Genomic DNA, 22,036 nt, shown 5'->3' with positions numbered 1-22,036 from the left:
CTTTCTAGCCATCCCCTCTCTTGCCCTCCTCTCTCTTGAACTCCCCTCTCTCGAACTCCCCTCTTTCGCCCTCCCCAGTCTCTCGTCCTAACAGCTATGTCTCACCCTCTCCTCAGTCTCGCCCTCCCCTCTTTCTCGCTCGCCCCCTGTCTAACCCTCTTTTCTCTCCCCATTCCCCTCTCTCTTGCCGTCACCTCACTCGCCCTTCCCCTCTCTCGCCCTCCCCCTCTCACCCTCCCCTCTCTAGCCCTCCTCTTTCTAGCCATCCCCTCTCTTGCCCTCCTCTCTCTTGAACTCCCCTCTCTCGAACTCCCCTCTTTCGCCCTCCCCAGTCTCTCGTCCTAACAGCTATGTCTCACCCTCTCCTCAGTCTCGCCCTCCCCTCTTTCTCGCTCTCCCCCTGTCTAACCCTCTCTTCTCTCCCCATTCCCCTCTCTCTTGCCCTCCCCTCTCTCGCACACCCGTATCTTGCCCTCCCCTCTCTCATCCTCCTCCCTCTCTCTCTCACTCCCCTCTCTCTCGCCTTCCCTTCACTCACGCCCTCCCCAGTCTCTCGCCCTCCTGTCTCTCTCTCTTGCCCTGCCCTCCATCTCGCCATTCCCATTTTTGTCGCACTCCGCTCTGTCTCACTCCTCCCATTTCTTGCCATCCACTACCTTCCCTTCCGCTCTCTCCCCCTCCGCCCTCTCTCCCTCCCATCTGTCGCCCTCCCCTCTCTCTCCATCCCCTCTCCATGTCCTCCCAACTCTTTGGCCCTCCCCTCTCTGTTACCCTCACTTCCCTGTTGTCCTCCCCTTTTTATTGCCCTCCATTCTATCGTACTCCCTTCTCTCACCCTCCCCTTTCACTCTCCCTCCCCTACCTCTCGCCCTCCCCTCTCTCACCCTCCCCCTCTCGCCCTCACCTCCCTCACATTACCCTCACTCTCGCGGTCCTCTCTCTCTCCCTCCCCTCTGTCTCCCATTTCTCATGCGCTCCCTCTTTAGCCCAACTTTCGCTCTCACGCTCTCCTCTCTCGCCATCCTCTCTCTCACCATCCCTTCTCTCGTCCTCCCCTCTCTCACCCTCCCCACTCTCACCCTCTCCTCTCTCTTGCACTCCGCGCTCTCTTGCACTCACCCCTCTCTCGCCCTTCCCAGTCTCTCGCCCGCCCATCAATCTCTCCCCCTCTCCTGACTCTCGCTCTCCCGTCTCATTCGCACGCCCCTTCTCTCACCTTCCGCTCTCTTGCCCCTCCGTTCTCTTGCCCTACCCTCGCTAGCCTTCCCCTTTCTCTCTCCCTTCCTTCTCTCCCCTGCCCTCTCTCTTGCCCTCATTCCATCGCCATGCCGTCTCTCGCATGCTCCAGTCTCACCCTCCTCTCTCTCTCAAACCCTGTCTCTGTTCCTCCCTTTTCTCTTGCCCTCCAGTCTCCCTCTCTCCCCTCTTACCCTCACCTCTCTCATCGTCCCCTCTCTCTCGCATTCGCCTCTCTAGTTCTCCCCACTCTCTCGCACTCCCCTTTGTCTCGCAGTCCCTTCTCTTTCCCATCAATGTCTGTCCCCCACAACCTGCACTCACTTCTCTCACCCTCACCTCCCTCGTCCTCTCCTCTCTCACACTCCCCTCTCTCTCTCTCCCTTTCCCTCTGTCACCCTCCACTCTCACTCTCCCTCACCTATTTCTCGCTCCCCCCTTTCACCCTCGACTCCCTCGCCCTTCACTCGCTCGGCCTCCGCTCTTTTGCCCTTCCCTTTCTCACCTTGCTGTCTCTCGCCCTGCCGTCTCTCTCCGTCCCCTCTCTCTACCTCCCCCTCTACCTCCCCTCTCTCTCGTCCTCCCGTCTGTCCCTCCCCTCTCTCTCCCTCCCCTCTCTCACGCTCCCCTCTCTCTCGCCCTCCCCTTTCTAGCACTTCCCACTCTCTTGCTCCCCCTTCTCGCGTTCCCCTTTTTCTAGGCCTCCTCTCTCTCTCGCCCTCACCGCTCTCTCGCCCTCACCTCTCTCTCGCCCTCCCCTCTCTCGCACTGACCCTCTCGCCCTCCCCTCTCTCGCCCATCGCTCTTTTTCCCTCCACTCTGTCTCGTCCCTCTCACAGGCCTTCCCCTCTCCCGCCCTCCTCTCTCTCTCTCTCTCTCCTTCTCCTCTGTCTCTCCAATCTCTCACGCCCTCCCCTCTTTCGCCCACTAGTCTCTCGCCCTCCCCAGTCTCGCACCTCCCCTCACTCACCCTCCGATCTCTCTCCGTCCACTCTCCCTTCCTCCTCTCTCACCCTGTCGTCTCTCACCATACCCTCGACCTCCGTTCTCTAGCCCTCCCTTCTCTCTTGCACTACTCTCTCTCTTGCACTCCCCCTCTCTCGCCCTCCCCTCTCTCGCCCTCCCATCACTCTTGCCCTCCCCTCTCTCACGCTTTCCCATCCCACTCGCTATCCCCCTCTCTCGACCTCTCTTATTTCGCCCACCACTCTCTTGCCGTCCACACTTTTGCCCTCACCTCTCCATCGCCCTCCCCCTTTCGTTCACCACTCTCTTGCCTGCTGTCTGTCTCGCCTTCGCCCTCCCCTCTCTCTCGCCGTCCCCTCTCTCTCGCCCTCCCCTCTCTCTCGCCGTCCCCTCTCTCTCGCCCTCCCCTCTCTCTCGCCCTCCCCTCTCTCTCGCCGTCCCCTCTCTCTCGCACTCCCCTCTCTCTCGCCGTCCCCTCTCTCTCGCCGTCCCCTCTCTCTCGCCCTCCCCTCTCTCTCGCCGTCCCCTCTCTCTCGCCCTCCCCTCTCTCACGCCGTCCCCTCTCTCTCGAACTCCCCTCTCTCTCCCCGTCCCTTCTCTTTACCGCCCCGTCTATCGCCCCCACCCCCACACTGACTTCTCTCCCCCTCACCTCCCTCGCCCTTTCCTCTCTAACACCCCCCATCTCTCTCCCTCTCCCTCTGTCACCCTCCCTTCTCACTCTCCCTCACTTCTCTCTTGCTCTCATCTCTCACTCTCGACTCTCTCGCCCTTCACTCACTCGGCCTCTGCTCTTTTGCCATCCCCTCTCTCGCCCTGCCATCTCTCCCCCTGCTGACTCTCATCATCTCCTCTCTCTCCATCCCCTCTCTCTCTTGCCCTACCCTCCTTCTCGCCATCCCATCTCTCTTGCCCTGTGCTCTTTCTCTCCCCTCCCCCTTTAGCCATCTACTCCTCTCCCTCCGCTCTCGCCAACTGCGCTCTCTCCCTCCTTTTGCATTCCCCTCTCTTGCCCCTCTACTCTCTCGCACTCTGCTCTTTCACCTTCCGCACTTTCGCCCTACTCTCTTCCGGCCTCCCCTCTCTCTCACCCTTCCCTCTTTCGCCCACCACTCTCTCGCCCTCCCCTGTCTCTCGCTCTGCCGTCTCTCTCACCGTCCCCCTCTCTCGCTTTTCCCTCTCCTTCGACCTCACTCCTTTCACCCACCATTCTCTTGCCCTCCTCTCTCTCGCACTCCCCCTCTCTCTCACCGCTCTCTCGCACTCCCTTTTCTCTCTCGCCCCTCCCCTGCCCTCTCTCTTACTCTCCCCTTTCTCTCGCCCTCCCCTGTCTAGCCCTTCCTAGTCTCTTGTTAGCCCCTCTTGGGCTCCGGTTTCTCTAGACCTTCCCCCTCTCTTGCCCATCACCTTTTCGCCCTCCACTCTGTCTTGTCCCACTCTTAGGCCTTCCCCTCTCTCGTCCTCCCCTCTCTCGCCCTCCCCAGTCTCTCGCTCCCATCATATGCCCTTGCCTCTCTCGCCCTCTCCCTCTCTCGCCCTCACCTCTCTCACCCTCCACAGACTCTTGATCTCCCTTCTCTCTCTATCGCCCTCCCCTCACTCTCACCCTCCCCACTGTCTCGCACTCTCCCTTTCTCACCCTCTGCTCTCTTGCCCCTTCCTTCTCTATCATTCCTTCTCTCGTCCTATGCTCTCCCTCCCTTCTCTCGTCCTATGCTCTCCCTCCCTTCGCTCTCTTGCCCTCTCCTCTCTAGCGATCTCCTCTCTAGCCCTCTAGTCTAACTTCCACCCGTCTCTCTCCCTCCAGTCTCTCCCTTCCCCACTCTGTCTCCATTCCCCTCTTCTCCCTCCCCTCTCATACCTTCCCCTCTCTCTCGCCTCTCCCTCGCCCTACCCTCTCTTTTGCCCTCCCCTTTCTCACCCTCCACTCTGTCGCCCTCCCCTCTCTCATCCTCCCCAGTCTCTCACCTTCCCCTCCCTCTCGCCACACCCACTCTCTCGCATGCCCTGTCTCGGCCTCCGCTCTCTCACCCTCCGCGCTCTCGCCCCCCAGTCTCTCGCACCTCCACTCACTCGCCCTCTGATCTTTCTCCAAACGCTTTCCTGTTCTCCTCTCTCGCCCTCTCGTCTCTCGCCCTCCCATCTCTAGCACACCCCTCTTTCGCCCTCCGCTTTTTCACCCTACTATCTGCCTCTCTCCTCCTTCTTGATCTCCCCTCTTTCAACCTCTCCTCTCTGTCGCCTTCCCCTTTCTCACCCCCATCTCTCTCACCTTCCCATCTCACTCGCCTTCCGACTGTCGCCCTCCCGTCTCTCACGCCCTCCCCTCCCCATCGCCTTTCCCTCTCTCTCAGCTTCCCCTCTCTCGCGGCCTCACCTCTATCTCGCCCTCCCTTCTTTCGCCCACCGACTCTCTCACGCCCTCTCCTCTCTCTTGCCATCGCCCTCTCTCTCGCAACTCTCCCGATCTCCCCTTTCTCACACTCTCATCTCTCGACCTGCCCTCTCTTGCCCTCCCATCTCTCACCCTCCCCATTCTCGCTCTCCCCTCTCTCACCCTCCCTTCTCTCGTCCCTCTCCTTTCTCTCCCTCCGATCTCTCTTATCCGCTCTCTCGCACTCCCTTCTCTCGCCCTCCCCTGTCTCTCGCATTCCCATCACAGAGTCTTCCATTTTTCACCCTCCCGTCTCTCGCCCTCCCCTCTTTCACCCTCCAGTCTCTCGACCTCCACTCTCTTGCCTACCGCTCTCTCACCCCCCACTCTGTCTCTCCCCTCTCATTTGTCTTCCCCACTTTCGCCCTCCCCCTCTCTCCCCCTCCAATCTCTCTTGCCCTCCCGTCTCACTCGCCCTCCAGACTCTCTCCCTCCCCTCTCTCTCACCCTCCCCTCTTTCGCCCACCCACTCTCTCGACCACCTCTCTCATTCTCCCTCCCCTCTCTCACACCTTCCCCACTCTCTTGCCATCCCACTCTCTCGCCACTCTTCCGCTCTCCCCTCTCTCGCCCTCCCATCTCTGGACCGCCCCTCTCTCGCCCTCCCATCTCTCTCACTCCCCTCTCTCGCCCACCCCTCTCTTACCCTCCCTTCTCTCGCACCTCTCCTCTCTCTCGCTCTGATCTCTCTCCTCCGCTCTCTCACACTCCCCTCTCTCGCCCTACCCTCTCTCGCCATTCCAAATCTAGCGGTCCCATCTCTCGGTCATCCATCTCTCACCCTCCCGCCTCTCGCCCTCCCCTCTCTCGCCTTCTGCTCTCTTACCCCCCACCCTGTCTTTCCACTCTCTCTTGTCTTCCTCTCTTTAGCCCTTCCCCCTCTCTCGCCCTCCCCTCTCTCTTGTACTAATTTCTTTCCACCAAATCTCTCCCTTGTCCTCCCCTTTCTTCCCCGGCTGTCTCTCGCCCTGCGCTCTCTAAACCTCCGCTCTCTCTCGCCCCTCACTCTTTTCCACCCCTCTTTCGCCCTCCACTCTCTCTCGCACTCCCCTCTGTAGCACTCCTAGCTCTCACGCGCTCCCTTCACTCTCTCTCTCCCCTCTCTCGCCGTCCCCTCTCTCTTGCCCTTCCCCTCTCTCCCCCTCTCATGCCTTCTGCGCTCTCGCCCTCCCCTCACTCTCCCACTCCCTCTCTATCCCTCTCCTCTCTTACTCTCCCCTCTCTCACTCTCCCTTCTCTCTCCCACCCCTCTCTATCTCTCCCCTCTCTCGCCCTCCCCTCACTCCACGTTCTCTCTCCCTTGCCCTCCCCAATCTCGCCCTCCCCTCTCTGTTGCCCTGCTCTCTCTCCACCTGCCCTATCCCTGGCCCTCCTCTCTCGCCCTACCGTCTCTCGCTCTCCCCACTCTGTTGCCCTGCTCTTTCTCCACCTGCCCTATCCCTTGGCCTCCTCTCTCTTGACCTACCGTCTGTCGCCCTTCCCTCACTCACCCTCCCCTCACTCGCCCTCCTGTCTCTCGTCCTCCCCTGTCTCGCCAAGCTCTCTCCCTCCCTCCCATCTGTCTCTACACTCTCTCATGCCCTCCCCTCCTTCACCCAGCTCGCTCTCTAACCCTCCACTCTATCGATTCCCTGTCACCCCATCCTCTCACACTCGCCCTGCACTCTTACACTCGCCTTCCCCCCTCTCTCTCGCCCTCTCCTCTCTTTCACCTTCCCCTCTCTCTCGCCCTCCACTCTCCTGCCCTCCCCAGTCCCTCGCCCTCCCCCTCACTCTTGTCTTTCTCTCTCTCTCGCTCTCCCCTCTCTCTCGCCCCCCACCTTCCGCTCTCTCGCACCCATCGCAATCCCCTCTGTCAAACGCCCCATTGTCGCACTCCCGTATCTCGCGCCTCCCCTCTCTCACCCTCTGCTCTCACGCCCTCCCCTCTCTCACCCTCCGATCTCTCGCCCTCCCCTCTCTCACCTTCCCCTCTCTCACCCCTCCGTCTCTCGCACTCCCGTTTGTAATGCTCCCGTCTCTCTGTTCCCTCTCTCGCCTTCTTCTTTTTCTCTCCCTCCCCTCTGTCTCCCTCCCCTCTGTCTCCCTCCCCTCTCTCTTGCCGCTGTCCCACACTCCCCTCTCTCTACCCCCGTCCCTCCCTACTCTCTCACCCTCCCCTATCTCGCCCTCCCCTCTCTAACCCTCCCCTCTCCGTCGACAACCCCTCTCTTTCCCTCCCCACCTTCTCGTCCTCCCTCTCTCTCGTCCTCACCTCTCTCATCCTCCCCTTTCTCGCCCTTCCCCCTCTCGGTGTCCACTCTCCGCTCTCTCGACCTCCCCTCTCTCACCTTCCCATCTCTCGCGCTGCTGTCTCTCGCTCTTGCATCTCTCGGTCTCCCGTCTCTCGGCCTTTCCTCTTTCGCCCTCCCGTCTCTCTCATCCTTCCTACCGTCACACTCTCATCTCTCTCATGCTCCCATCACTCTCGCTCACCCCTCTCTTGCCGTCCCCTCTCTCTCGCCCTTACCCCTCTTTCACCCTCCTCTCTCTCTCTTGCCTTCCCCTCTCTCGCCCTCTCCTGTTTCTCCCACCCCCCTCTCTCCCTCCCCCATTCTCTCCCTCCCCATCTCGCCCTCCCCTCTCTCTTGCCCTGCTCTCTCTCCTCCTCCCCTCTCTCTTGCCCTCCTGCCTCTTGTCCTTCCGTCTCTCGCCCGCCCCTCACTCACCCTCCACTCACTCGCTCTCCTGTCTCTCGCCCTCATCTGTCTCTTACCCCCCACCCTGTCTTTCCACTCTCTCTTGTCTTCCTCTCTTTAGCCCTTCCCCCTCTCTCGCCCTCCCCTCTCTCTTGTACTAATTTCATTCCACCAAATCTCTCCCTTGTCCTCCCCTTTCTTCCCCGGCTGTCTCTCGCCCTGCGCTCTCTAAACCTCCGCTCTCTCTCGCCCCTCACTCTTTTCCACCCCTCTTTCGCCCTCCACTCTCTCTCGCACTCCCCTCTGTAGCACTCCTAGCTCTCACGCGCTCCCTTCACTCTCTCTCTCCCCTCTCTCGCCGTCCCCTCTCTCTTGCCCTTCCCCCTCTCTCCCCCTCTCATGCCCTCTGCGCTCTCGCCCTCCCCTCACTCTCCCACTCCCTCTCTATCCCTCTCCTCTCTTACTCTCCCCTCTCTCACTCTCCCTTCTCTCTCCCACCCCTCTCTATCTCTCCCCTCTCTCGCCCTCCCCTCACTCCACGTTCTCTCTCCCTTGCCCTCCCCAATCTCGCCCTCCCCTCTCTGTTGCCCTGCTCTCTCTCCACCTGCCTATCCCTGGCCCTCCTCTCTCGCCCTACCGTCTCTCGCTCTCCCCACTCTGTTGCCCTGCTCTCTCTCCACCTGCCCTATCCCTTGGCCTCCTCTCTCTTGCCCTACCGTCTGTCGCCTTTCCCTCACTCACCCTCCCCTCACTCGCCCTCCTGTCTCTCGTCCTCCCCTGTCTCGCCAAGCTCTCTCCCTCCCTCCCATCTGTCTCTACACTCTCTCATGCCCTCCCCTCTTTCACCCAGCTCGCTCTCTAACCCTCCACTCTATCGATTCCCTGTCACCCCATCCTCTCACACTCGCCCTGCACTCTTACACTCGCCTTCCCCCCTCTCTCTCGCCCTCTCCTCTCTTTCACCTTCCCCTCTCTCTCGCCCTCCACTCTCCTGCCCTCCCCAGTCCCTCGCCCTCCCCCTCACTCTTGTCTTTCTCTCTCTCTCGCTCTCCCCTCTCTCTCGCCCCCCACCTTCCGCTCTCTCGCACCCATCGCAATCCCCTCTGTCAAACGCCCCATTGTCGCACTCCCGTATCTCGCGCCTCCCCTCTCTCACCCTCTGCTCTCACGCCCTCCCCTCTCTCACCCTCCGATCTCTCGCCCTCCCCTCTCTCACCTTCCCCTCTCTCACCCCTCCGTCTCTCGCACTCCCGTTTGTAATGCTCCCGTCTCTCTGTTCCCTCTCTCGCCTTCTTCTTTTTCTCTCCCTCCCCTCTGTCTCCCTCCCCTCTGTCTCCCTCCCCTCTCTCTTGCCGCTGTCCCGCACTCCCCTCTCTCTACCCCCGTCCCTCCCTACTCTCTCACCCTCCCCTATCACGCCCTCCCCTCTCTAACCCTCCCCTCTCCGTCGACAACCCCTCTCTTTCCCTCCCCACCTTCTCGTCCTCCCTCTCTCTCGTCCTCACCTCTCTCATCCTCCCCTTTCTCGCCCTTCCCCCTCTCGGTGTCCACTCTCCGCTCTCTCGACCTCCCCTCTCTCACCTTCCCATCTCTCGCGCTGCTGTCTCTCGCTCTTGCATCTCTCGGTCTCCCGTCTCTCGGCCTTTCCTCTTTCGCCCTCCCGTCTCTCTCATCCTTCCTACCGTCACACTCTCATCTCTCTCATGCTCCCATCACTCTCGCTCAACCCTCTCTTGCCGTCCCCTCTCTCTCGCCCTTACCCCTCTTTCACCCTCCCCTCTCTCTCTTGCCTACCCCTCTCTCGCCCTCTCCTGTTTCTCCCACCCCCCTCTCTCCCTCCCCCATTCTCTCCCTCCCCATCTCGCCCTCCCCTCTCTCTTGCCCTGCTCTCTCTCCTCCTCCCCTCTCTCTTGCCCTCCTGCCTCTTGTCCTTCCGTCTCTCGCCCGCCCCTCACTCACCCTCCACTCACTCGCTCTCCTGTCTCTCGCCCTCATCTGTCTCTTACCCCCCACCCTGTCTTTCCACTCTCTCTTGTCTTCCTCTCTTTAGCCCTTCCCCCTCTCTCGCCCTCCGCTCTCTCTTGTACTAATTTCTTTCCACCAAATCTCTCTCTTGTCCTCCCCTTTCTTCCCCGGCTGTCTCTCGCCCTGCGCTCTCTAAACCTCCGCTCTCTCTCGCCCCTCACTCTTTTCCACCCCTCTTTCGCCCTCCACTCTCTCTCGCACTCCCCTCTGTAGCACTCCTAGCTCTCACGCGCTCCCTTCACTCTCTCTCTCCCCTCTCTCGCCGTCCCCTCTCTCTTGCCCTTCCCCCTCTCTCCCCCTCTCATGCCCTCTGCGCTCTCGCCCTCCCCTCACTCTCCCACTCCCTCTCTATCCCTCTCCTCTCTTACTCTCCCCTCTCTCACTCTCCCTTCTCTCTCCCACCCCTCTCTATCTCTCCCCTCTCTCGCCCTCCCCTCACTCCACGTTCTCTCTCCCTTGCCCTCCCCAATCTCGCCCTCCCCTCTCTGTTGCCCTGCTCTCTCTCCACCTGCCTATCCCTGGCCCTCCTCTCTCGCCCTACCGTCTCTCGCTCTCCCCACTCTGTTGCCCTGCTCTCTCTCCACCTGCCCTATCCCTTGGCCTCCTCTCTCTTGCCCTACCGTCTGTCGCCTTTCCCTCACTCACCCTCCCCTCCCTCGCCCTCCTGTCTCTCGTCCTCCCCTGTCTCACCAAGCTCTCTCCCTCCCTCCCATCTGTCTCTACACTCTCTCATGCCCTCCCCTCTTTCACCCAGCTCGCTCTCTAACCCTCCACTCATTCGATTCCCTGTCACCCCATCCTCTCACACTCGCCCTGCACTCTTACACTCGCCTTCCCCCCTCTCTCTCGCCCTCTCCTCTCTTTCACCTTCCCCTCTCTCTCGCCCTCCACTCTCCTGCCCTCCCCAGTCCCTCGCCCTCCCCCTCACTCTTGTCTTTCTCTCTCTCTCGCTCTCCCCTCTCTCTCGCCCCCCACCTTCCGCTCTCTCGCACCCATCGCAATCCCCTCTGTCAAACGCCCCATTGTCGCACTCCCGTATCTCGCGCCTCCCCTCTCTCACCCTCTGCTCTCACGCCCTCCCCTCTCTCACCCTCCGATCTCTCGCCCTCCCCTCTCTCACCTTCCCCTCTCTCACCCCTCCGTCTCTCGCACTCCCGTTTGTAATGCTCCCGTCTCTCTGTTCCCTCTCTCGCCTTCTTCTTTTTCTCTCCCTCCCCTCTGTCTCCCTCCCCTCTGTCTCCCTCCCCTCTCTCTTGCCGCTGTCCCGCACTCCCCTCTCTCTACCCCCGTCCCTCCCTACTCTCTCACCCTCCCCTATCTCGGCCTCCCCTCTCTATCCCTCCCCTCTCCGTCGACAACCCCTCTCTTTCCCTCCCCACCTTCTCGTCCTCCCTCTCTCTCGTCCTCACCTCTCTCATCCTCCCCTTTCTCGCCCTTCCCCCTCTCGGTGTCCACTCTCCGCTCTCTCGACCTCCCCTCTCTCACCTTCCCATCTCTCGCGCTGCTGTCTCTCGCTCTTGCATCTCTCGGTCTCCCGTCTCTCGGCCTTTCCTCTTTCGCCCTCCCGTCTCTCTCATCCTTCCTACCGTCACACTCTCATCTCTCTCATGCTCCCATCACTCTCGCTCACCCCTCTCTTGCCGTCCCCTCTCTCTCGCCCTTACCCCTCTTTCACCCTCCCCTCTCTCTCTTGCCTTCCCCTCTCTCGCCCTCTCCTGTTTCTCCCACCCCCCTCTCTCCCTCCCCCATTCTCTCCCTCCCCATCTCGTCCTCCCCTCTCTCTTGCCCTGCTCTCTCTCCTCCTCCCCTCTCTCTTGCCCTCCTGCCTCTTGTCCTTCCGTCTCTCGCCCGCCCCTCACTCACCCTCCACTCACTCGCTCTCCTGTCTCTCGCCCTCATCTGTCTCGCCCACCTTTCTCTCTCCCGCCCCTCTGTCTCTGCCCTTTCTCGTGCCCTCCCTTCTCTTGAAACCTTCTTGACCTCCCCTCTCTCTCGCTCTCCCCTGTCTCTCTCGCCCTCCCCCTCTCGCCCTCTGCTCTGTCGCACTCCCCTCTCTTGCCCCTTCCCTTGATCACACTCCCCTGTCTCAACCTCCACTCTCTCGCCCAACACTTTCTGGCCCTCCCGTCTGTGGCCCTCCCTTCTCTCGCCCTCCACACTCTGTCGCCCACGCCCTCTCTGGCCCTCCCCCTCACTCTCCCTCCGCTCTATCACGCCCTCTCCTCTCTCTTGCCCTCCCCTCTTTCTCGCCGCTCTCTCGCCCTCCACTCTATCGCCCTCCCATCTCTTGATATCCCTGCTCTCGCCTTCCACTCTCTAAACCTCCAATCTGTCTCTCCTCTCCCTCTTGTCCTCCCCTGTTTCGCCCTCACCTGTCACTTGCCTTCCCCTCTGTCGTACTCCCATCTCTTGATATCCCTGCTCTCGCCTTCCACTCTCTCAACCTCCACTCTGTCTCTCCCCTCCCTCTTGTCCTCCCCTGTTTCGCCCTCATCTGTCACTTTCATTCCCCTCTGTCGTACTCCCATCTCTCTCGCCCTCCCTTCTCTCTTGCTCTTCCCTCTCTCGCCCTTCTCTCTCTCTCGCCCTCCCCCTCTGCCCATCCCGTCTCACTTGCCCACCCCTGTCTCGCCCTTCCCTCTCTCTCCCTCTCCTTTCTATCTCCCTCCCCTCTCTCGCCCTACCGTCTCTCCCCTCTCCTCTATCTTGGCCTCCCCTCTCTCACCCTCCCCTCTCTCTTGCACTGATCTCTCTCCATCAACCCTCCCCTTGTCCTCCTCTCTCTTGCCCTCCAGTCTCTCGCGCTCCGCTCTCTCAGCCTCGAATCTGTCTCTCCCCTCCCTCTTGTGCACCCCTCTTTCGCCCTTTCCTCTCTCGCCCTCCTATTTGTCTCTCCCTCCCCTCTCTCTCTCCCCTTTCTCTCGCCCTCCCCTCTCTTGCCCTCCCCATCTCTTGCCCTCCCCTCTGCCTCGCCAACCCCTCTCTCTCACCTGTCCCTCTCTCTCCTCCTCACGTTTCTCTTGCCCTCCACTCTCTCACCCTCCGCGCTCTCCCTCTCCACTCTCTCGCCCTCCATTTCTCGCCCTCAGCTCTTGCTCGCCCTCTCGTCTTTCGCCCTCCCCTCTCTCTCCCTCCCCTAACTCTCCCTCCCCTCACTCTAGCCCTCCAGTCTCTCAACCACACCTCTCTCTTCCTCCTCTCTCTCTCCTCCCCCTCTCTCGGTCCCCTCTCATAATCCCTTCCCCAACACTCTTTCCCCTCTCTCTCGTCACTCTCTTTCACTCCGCTCTGTCTCCCCTCTCCCCCTCCCCACTCTCTTGCACACCCCTCTGTCTTGCCCTCCCCTCTCCGTCGCCAACCCCTCTCTCGTCCTCCCCTCTCTCTCCTCCTCCCATCTCTCTCGACCTTCCCTCTCTCTCCTCCTCACCTTACTCTCGCCCTCCCCTCTCTCACCTCCTCTCCCTCGCATTCCCCGCTCTCGCCCGCCCCCTCACTCTCCCTCCTCTCTCTCTCCCCTCTCTCTCGCCCTACCCTCTCTCACCCTGTCCTCTTTCACCCACCACCCTCTCCCCCTCCGCTCTCTCGCCCTCACCTGTCTCGCCCTCCCCTCTCTCTCACCCTCCCCCAATCTCGCTATCCCCTCTCTCCCGCTCACCCCTCTCTTCCCCTGTGTCTCTCACCTCTCCTATGCCATCACCTCTTTCGCCCAACCCTTTCCCTCACCATTCCCTCACCCTCGCCCTCTCATCTCTCTCGCCATCCCCTTTCTTGCGCTTCCCTCTCACTAACCCTACTCTCTCTCTCTCCCTCCCCTCTCTCTCGCCCTCCACTCTCTCACCCTGTCCTCTTTCGCTCACAACCCTCTCCCCTTCCACTTTCTCGCCCTCCCCTCTCTCACCCGCCCCTCTCTCTCACCCTCCCCCGCTCTCGCCATCCCCTCTCTTGCCCTCCCCCTCTCTCCCTCCCATCTCTCTTAGCCTCTCCCTCTCTCGCCATCCCCTCTCGTGCCCTCCCCCTCTCTCCCTCACCTCTCTCTCACCCTCCCCCTCTCTCGCCATCCTCTTTCTTGCCCTCCCCCTCTCTCCCTCACCTCTCTCTCACCCTCACCCTCTCTCGCCATCCCCTCTCTTGCCCTCCCCCTCTCTCCCTCCCCTCTCTCTCACCCTCCCCCTCTCTCGCCATCCCCTCTCTTGCCCTCCCCCTCTCTCCCTCCCCTCTCTCTCACCCTCCCCCTCTCTCGCCATCCCCTCTCTTGCCCTCCCCCTCTCTCCCTCCCCTCTCTCTCACCCTCCCCCTCTCTCGCCATCCCCTCTCTTGCCCTCCCCCTCTCTCCCTCCCCTCTCTCTCACCCTCCCCCTCTCTCGCCATCCCCTCTCTTGCCCTCCTCCTCTCTCCCTCCCCTCTCTCTCACCCTCCCCCTCTCTCGCCATCCCCTCTCTTGCCCTCCCCCTCTCTCCCTCCCCTCTCTCTCACCCTCCCCCTCTCTCGCCATCCCCTCTCTTGCCCTCCCCCTCTCTCCCTCCCCTCTCTCTCACCCTCCACCTCTCTCTTGTCTTCCCCTCTCTCGCGCTACTCTTTTTTTCGCCCTCCTTTCTCTCGCCGTCCCCCTCTCTTGCCCTCCCCTCTCTTTCTTCCTCCACTCTCTTCCCCTGTGTCTTAACCCTCTCCTATGTCGTCAACTCTTTCGCCCAAACCACACACTCACCCTCTCCTCTCTCTCGCCCTCCCCCTCTCTTGCCCTCCACATCTCGCCCTCCCCTCTCTTGCCCTCCCATCTCTCTCGCTATCCCCTCACTCTTGATTCCCTTTCTCTCGCTCTCACTGTCCCACCCCTCTCACTGTCTCTCCCCTCTCTCTCGCCCGCCCCTCTCTCGCCCACCTTTCTCTCTCCCGCCCCTCTCTCTCGCCTTCCCTCTCTATCTCGCCGCTCTCTCGGACTCCCCTTTCTCTCTCTCCTCTCTCGCCTCCCCCCCGACTCTGCCGTCCACCCCTCTCTGTCGCCCTCCTATCCCTCACCAACCTTTCTCTCTCCCATCCCCCTCTCTGAACTTCCCCCTCTTTCGCACTCCCCTCTCTCTCTCGCCGCTCTCTTGCACTCCCCTTTCTCTCTACCCTCTCACCTCTCCCTCTCCCCACTCCCTTGCACACCCCTCTTTCTCGGCCTACCCTCTCTTGCCCTCCCCTCTCCCTCGCCCAGCCCTCTCTCTTCCTCACCTCTCTCTCGTCCTCCCCTCTCTCACTCTCCCCTCTCTTGTCATCCCCTCTCTCGCCCTCGTGTCTCTCGCCCTACCCTCTCTTTCGCCATTCCCTTTCTCGCCCTCCCATTTCTCCCATCTTACCATCTCTCTCGTCCTCCCCTCTCTCACCCTTCCCGCTCTGGCCCTCCCCTCTCCCTCGCCCACCCCTCTCTCGCCCTATACTCTCTCGCCCTCCCATCTCTCACCGTCTCCTTTCTCTTGCCCTCTCCTTTATCGCTCTTCTCTTTCTCGCCCTCCCCTCTATCTCGCCCTTTCCTCTCCCTCGCCCACCCCTCTCTCACCCTCACCTCTATCGCCCACCACCGTCTCCCCATCCGCTCTCTCCCCCTCCCCCTCTCGCCCTCTCCCTTTATCACCCTCCCCTCACTCTCGCCCTCCCCTCTCTGACCCGCCTTTCTCTCGATCTCTGTGAACTCTCGTCCTCACCTCTCCCTCGCCCTCCCTCGCTCTCCCCTCTCTTGCCCTCCCCTCTCTCGCCCTCCCTTCTCTCTTGCCCTTCCCATTCTTGTCACTCCCCTCTATCTCACCCTCTCCTCTCTCTCCCACCCCTCTCGTGCCGTCCCCTCTCTCACACCCTCCCCTCTCTCTCGCCCTCCCCTCTCTCTCGCTATCCCCTCACTCTACAGCTCTTTTCTCTCGCTGTCACTGTCCCTCCCATCTCACTCGCTCTCCCCTCTCTCTCACTCTCCCCTCTCTCGCCCACCTTTATCTCTCCCGCCCCTCTTCTCTCCCCCCACTCTCTCAGCCACCCCTCTTTCTCGCCATCCCCTCTCTTGCCCTCCCCTCTCCCTTGCCCACCCCTCTCTCTCCCTCACCTCTCTCAAACCCTCCTCTCTCTCACCCTCCCCTCTCTCGCCTCCCCACTCTCGTCTTCCCGTCTCTCGCCCTCGAGTCTCTCGCCTTACTCTCTCTCTCATTCGCCATCCCCTTTCTCGCCCTCCATAATGTCTTGCCCTACCCGCTCTCTCACCCTGCCCTCTCTCACCCTACACGTTCTCTCCCTCCCCCTCTCTTCCCATCCCCTCTCTCTTGCCCTTCCCTCTCTCGCCCTTCTCTCTCTCGCCCCCCCTCTCTCGCCCTCCCCTCTCTTCTGCTGTGCCTCTCCCCTCTCCTACGCCGTCAGCTCTGTCGCCCAACCCTCTCTCTCACGCTATCCTCTCCCTTGCCCTCCGATTTCTCAAGCTCCACTCTCTCGCCCTCCCCTCTCTCTCGCCCTCCCCACTCTTGCACTCCCCTCTATGTCACTCTCTCCTCTCTCTCTCTCTGCCTCCCCTCTCGTGACCTCCCCTGTCTCTCGCCTTCCCCTCTCTCTCCCTCCCTTCTCTCTCGCTATCCCCTCACTCTCGACCTCCTTTCTTGCCCTCTCATGTCCTCCCCTCTATCTCTCTCTCACCAACTCTTACCCTCCCCTCTCTCGCCCACCTTTCTCTCTCCCGTCCCTCTCTCTCGCCCACCCCTCTCTCACCCTCCCCTCAATCTTTCCCTCCCCTCTCTCGCCCTGCCCTTTCTCTCACCCTCCCCTCTCTCTCGCCCTCCCCCCTCTTGCCCTCCCCCTCTATTTCTCCTCTCTCTTGCCCTCCCCTCTCTCGCCCTTCTCTCTCTCACCCTCCCCTCTCTCGCCCTCCCGTCTCTCTCACCCTCCCCACTCTTGCACTCCCCTCTTTCTCACCCTCTCCTCTCTCCCTCCCCTGTCGTGGCCTCCCCTCAGTCTCGCCCGTCCCTGTCTCTCTCCCTCCCTTCTCTCTCGCTATCCCCTCACTCTCGACCTCATTTCTCAACTTCTCATGTCCCTCCCCATTTGCTCTCTCTCCCGAACACTTGCCCTCCCCTCTCTCGCCAACCTTTCTCTCTCCCGCTCCTCTCTCTCGCCCTCCCACTCTCTTGCCCTCCCCTCTCTCGCGCGCAGCTGTTGCACTCCACGTTCTCTCTCCCCCTCTCCACTCCCTCGACACCCATCTCCTTCGCCCTCCCCTCTCTTGCCCTTCCCCTCCCTCGCCTACCCCTCTCGCTCCCTCACCTCTCTCTCGCCCTCCCCTCTATCGCCCGCCCCTCTATTGCCCTCCCATCTCTTGCCCTACCCTCTCTCACTCCTCCCGTCTCTTGCACTCCCTTCTCCCACGCCCTCCCCTCTCTCACGCCTTCCCCTCTCTCATGCTGTACATTCTCTCGCACTCGCCTCTCTCTCGCCCTCCCCTCTCCCTCACTATCCCTTCACTCTCGACCTCCTTTCTCGCCCTTTCACTGTCCATCCACTCTAACTCTCTCGCCCCAACTCTCGCCCTCCCCTCTCTCGCCCATCTTTCTCTCTCCCACCCCTCTCTCTCGCCATCCATCTCTTTTGCTATCCCCTCTCTCTCACCACTCTTTCGCACTCCCCTTTCTCTCTACCCTCCCCACTCCCTCGACAACCCCTCTCCTTCGCAATCCCCTTTCTTGCCCTCCTCTCTCCATCACCCACCCCTCTCCCTCCCTAACCTCACTCTCGCCCTCCCCCTATTGCCCTCCCCTCTCTCACGCTCGCGTCTCACGCTGTACCCTGTCACTCGCCATCCCCTTCCTCGCCCTCCCATCTCTCTTGCCCAGCCCTCTCCCTCGCTCACCCCTCTCTCTCCCTCACCTCTCTCTCGCTCTTCCCTCTCTCACCCTCCCCTCTCTCCCCCTACCCTCGCTCGCTCTCCGATCTCTTACGCTCCTATCTCTCGCCCTCCAGTATCTTGCCGTACGTTCTGTCTCTCCCCTCCCTCTCATCCTCCAGTCGTTTGCCCTCCCCTCTCTCTCGCCATCCCCTTTCTGGCCCTCGCATCTCTCTTGCCCTGCCCTCTCTCTCGCTCTTCCCCTTCACGCCCTCCTCTCTCTTCCTCCCCCTCTCTCGCCCTCCACACTCTCCTTTCAACCTCTCGCCCTCCTGTCTCTCGCCCTCCCGTCTCTCGCTCTACCCTCTCTCGCTCTCACATCTCTCGCACCTCCCCTCTCTAGTCCTCTGCTCTCTCGCCCTGCCCTCTCTCGCCCTCCCATCTCTCGCCCTACCCTCTCTCGCCCTACCCTCTCTCACTCTGCCGTCTCTTGCGCTCCCCTCTCTCTCGCCCACCCCCTGTCTCATCCTCCCCTCAATCTTGCGCTCCCCTCTCTCACCCTGCCCTCTCTCTCACCCTCCCCTCTCTCTCGCCCTCCCTTCCCTTGCCCTCCCTTCTCTCTCACCCGCCCCTCTCTCTCACTGTCCTCTCACTATTGACCTCCCTTCTCTCCCTCCCCTCTCTCTTCCCCACCCCTCTCTCGCTCTCCTTTTACTCTCACTCCCCGCTCTCTCACATTCCCCCTCTCTCTCCCTCCCCTCTCTCTCACCCTCCCCCTCTCTCGCCCTCCCCTCTCGTGCCCTCGCGTCTCTCACTCTACACTCTCTCGCTCTCGCGTCTCACGCTCTCCTGTCTCTCGCTGTCCCATCTCTCAACCTCACCTCTCTCACCCACTGCGATCTCGCCCTCCACTCTTTCTCTCCCCTCGTTCTCGCTCTCCCCTCTCCTGTCCTCCTCTCTCTCTCTCGCCCTCCCCTCTCTTGCCCTCACCCCTCTTGCCATCCCCTCTCGTTCTCCTCTCTCTCATCCTCCTCTCTCTCGAAATCCTCTCTCTCGCAATCCTCTCTCTCACAGATACCACTTTCACCCCCTCTGTCGCCCACTCACTCGCCCTCCCGTCTTTCGCCCTCCCCTTTTTCTCTTTCTCCACGCTCTCGCCCTCCCCTCTCTGTTGCCCGCTCCACTCTGTTGCCCTCCTCTCTCCATAGCTGTCCCCTCTCTCTCGCTCTCCCCTCTCTCTCGCCATCCCTTCTTTCTCGCCGTCCCCTCTCTCTCACCCTACCCTCTCTGTCGTCATCCTCTCGCTCTCGCCATCCCCTCTCCCACGTCCTCAGCTCTCGCTCACCATCCCCTCTCACTCTCCATCCGCTCGCCCTCCCCTCTCCCACGTCCTCACCTCTCGCTCACCATCCCCTCTCACCCTCCATCCGCTCGCCCTCCCCTCTCTCTCTCCCTCCCCTTTCTCGCCCTCCCCTCTCTCTCTCCCTCCCCTTTCTCGCCCTCCCCTCTCTCTCTCCCTCCCCTTTCTCGGCCTCCCCTCTCTCTCGCTCTCGCCTCTCTCTCGCACTCCCCTCTCTCCCACCCAACCGTCTCTCTCGCCCACTTCTCTCTCTCGCACTCTACTCGCTCCTGTCCTTCCACTCTCTCGTTCACCCTCTCTGTTTTGCCATCCCCTCTCTCGCCATCCCCTCTCACCCACCTATCTCTCGCCCACCCCTCGATCGCCCTCCCGTCTCTCGCATTCCGCTCTCTCGCCCTCCCCTCTCTCGCCTTCCCCTCTCTCTCATCCGCCACGCTCTCTCGCCCACCCCTCTCTGTTGATCGCCCCACTCTGTTGCTTTCCACTCTCTTTCGCCCATCCCCTCTCTCGGCCTCCCCTCTCACTCGCCCTCCCCTCTCTCTCGGGCTGCCCTCCCTCACCCTCCGCTCTCTCGCCCTCCCCTCTCTCTCTGGCTCCCCTCTCACTTGCCCTTCCCTCTCTCTCGCCCTATGCTCTCTCCTCACCCCCTTTCTCTCGCCATCCCCTCTCTCATGTCCTCTTCTCTCTCTCGCCATCCCCTCTCGCACTCCTTTCGCTCGCCATCCCCTGTCGCTCGCCCTGCCCTATCGCTCGCCCTCCCTTCTCTCGTCATCCCCCTCTCTGCCCTCCCCAATCTCTCCTTCCCTACTCTCTCGCCCTCCTCGCTCTCTCTCACCCTCCCCTTTCTCGCCATTCTCCTTCGCCATCCCCTCTCTCTCACCATCCCCTCTCTCTAAACCTTCCCTATCTCACCCTCCCCTCTCTCTCGTCCTCCCCTCTCTCTTGCCCTCCCCATTCTCTCCATCCCCACTTTCTCGCCCTCCTCTCTCTCTCGCGCTCCCCTCTCTTACCCTCACCTCTTTCGCCCTCCCCTCTCTCGCCCCCACCTCTCTCGCCCTCCCTTCTCTTGCCATCCCACTCTCTCACCCTCCCCTCTTTCTTCATCTCCCCTCTGTCGCCCTCCCCGCTCTCTCGTCCTCCCCTCTCTCTTGCCCTCCCCATTGTCTCCTTCCCCACTCTCTCAGCCTCCCCTTTCTTGCCCGCACCTTTCTCGCCGTCCCCTCGGCCACCCATCTCTCTCCCTCTCCCTCCCCTCTCCCGCCCTCTCCACTCTCCTGAACTCTCCCCTCTCCCTCTCTCTCCCCTCTCCAGCCCTCTCCCCTCTCTCGCCCTCCCCTCTCTCGCCCGCCGCACTCTCGCCCTCTCCTCTCTCACCCCATCTAACCCCCCTCCACCCTCTCTCTCCACTCTGTCTCCCCCTCTCTCTGCCATCGCTCTCCACCCTTCTCACCCAACCCTCTCTATCCCCCAGCCTCTCTCTCCCCCTCACTCTCTACCCCACCCTCTCTACCCCCAACCTCTTTCCCTCTCACACCCCTCTCTCTCCCGCCCTGTCTCTATCCATCACTCTCTTTCTCACCCACCCTCTCTTCCACCTTTTCTCTTCCACCTTCTCTCTCCCCCTCTACCCCCTCTCTCCCCCCTCTCCCCTCTACCCCCTCTCTCCTCCTCTATCTCTTCTCCCCTCTCTCCCCCTCTTTCTCTACTCTGTCTTTTCCCCTCTCTCTGCCCCCTTTATCCACCTCTCTCTATTCCCTCTCTCCTCCCCTTTCTCTACCTCAAGCTCTCTACCACTCTCTCTACCCCCTCTATCCACCTCTCTCTACTTCCCACTCTCTACCACCTCCCTCTCTCCCCTCTCTCACCCCCTCCCCCTCTCAAGCCTTCCTCTCTCTTCCCTCCTCTTTCTCTCCCTTTCCCACTCTCTCCCCTCCCCTCGCTCTCCCCCTCTCTCCTACCCTCTCTCTCCCACCCTCTCTTTCCCCCTCTCTCGCTCCCTCTCTCTCTCTCCCTCTCTCTTCCCTTTCTCTCCCATGCTCTCTACCACTCTCTCTCCTCTGTGTCTCTCTTCCCTCTCTCTCTTTTCCATCTCTGTCTCTGCTCACTCTTCCCTCTCTCTCCGTGCTCCCTCCCCTCTCTCTCGCCCCTCTCTCTTCCCCTTTCTTTCTCGCTCCCATTCTCTCTCACCTCTGTCTGTTCTCTCTCCCTCTCTCTCTATCTCTGCTCTCTCTTCCCCCTCTCTTTCCCTCAGCGCTCTTCCCCCGCTCTCTCTCCCCTCTCTCTTCCCACCCTCTCTCGCACTCCCCTCTCTCAAAGCCGTCTCTCTCTCCCCTCTCTCTCGCCCCCCCTCTCTCGCCCCCGTCTCTCGCCCCCTCTCGCTTGCCTTTCTCTCTCCCCATCTCTCTCTCTCCCCTCTCTCACCCCACTTCTCACCCCCTCTCTCATTTTCTCCTCCCCGTCTCTCTCTCTCCCTCAGCCTATCTCTTCCTTGCTCCTCTCTCTCTCCCTGTTTCTTCACTCTCTCTCCACCTTCTCTTATTCTCGATCCCCCTCTCTCGGTGCATCTTTCTCCCCACATTCCTCCCTTTCTCTTTGACTGAATCTCTCTCCCGCCCTCCCTCTCTATCTGACCCAATCTGTCTCCCTGATTCTTTCCTCTCCCTCTGACACAGAGATCATGTGTTGGTGGAGAAGTTGCGTGTGGGGGGTGGGGTTGAAATGTTAGAGAGATGTAGGAGGTGTGAGAAGGGGAAAAAATGGGGTAGTGATGGAATTGCGGGAGGGAGACAGAGATGGCAGGAGAGAGAGAGAGAGAGAATGAGGGGGAGGGGGAGGGCGAGAGGGAAGAGAGGAGGCAGGTGGAGAAACCAGGATTGGGGGGGTTGTGTGGGGGGAGAGAATTGAGTAGAAAGAGTCTGGGAGAGGAAATTAGGGGGGCAGGTTTGAGTGGGAGGACACAGATTGAGTTAGACACAGCTGAGCTCAGGGCCCGGTGCCCTCCCTTTCCCTGAGGACCAGGATTTCGGCCTGAGTCTGGCTCACTGCAGCTCAGCTTCTCCAACATAAAGGCACACAATAACATCGGTCACTCTGCTGCTCGGTACGCTTTCATCAATATTTTTATTGTTTACAAATGGAATTGATGGAGCATTTTCTCACTGTCCGCTGAGTTGTGAGAAACATTGAAATGTCTCCCTGTAACCCCTCTGTGGGATAAGGATGAACAAACCAGCGCTCCCCTCAGTCTGTTACCATAGCAACAGGCTGCTCCATCGCTGAAACACTGAACTGAAATGAGAAAATCCCGGATGGATTGATTAATGAGGGAATTTGATTGATGGATGGATTTGGGTGAAGGGATATTTCAGCACATTCTTCAGTTGCTGCCTGAACTTAGTCTGGGTCATGGCATAAATCGCGGTGTTTGTGCAGCAACTGAGGAGCTGAAGCATGAAGCAAAATTCTACCAAAAAGGTAGAGATGCATAGACCGATACCCAACATACA

This window comes from Chiloscyllium punctatum, chromosome 27, assembly GCF_047496795.1.
Source record: "Chiloscyllium punctatum isolate Juve2018m chromosome 27, sChiPun1.3, whole genome shotgun sequence".
In the NCBI taxonomy this organism is placed as follows: domain Eukaryota; kingdom Metazoa; phylum Chordata; class Chondrichthyes; order Orectolobiformes; family Hemiscylliidae; genus Chiloscyllium; species Chiloscyllium punctatum.
Note: the sequence above shows the minus strand (reverse complement) of the source record.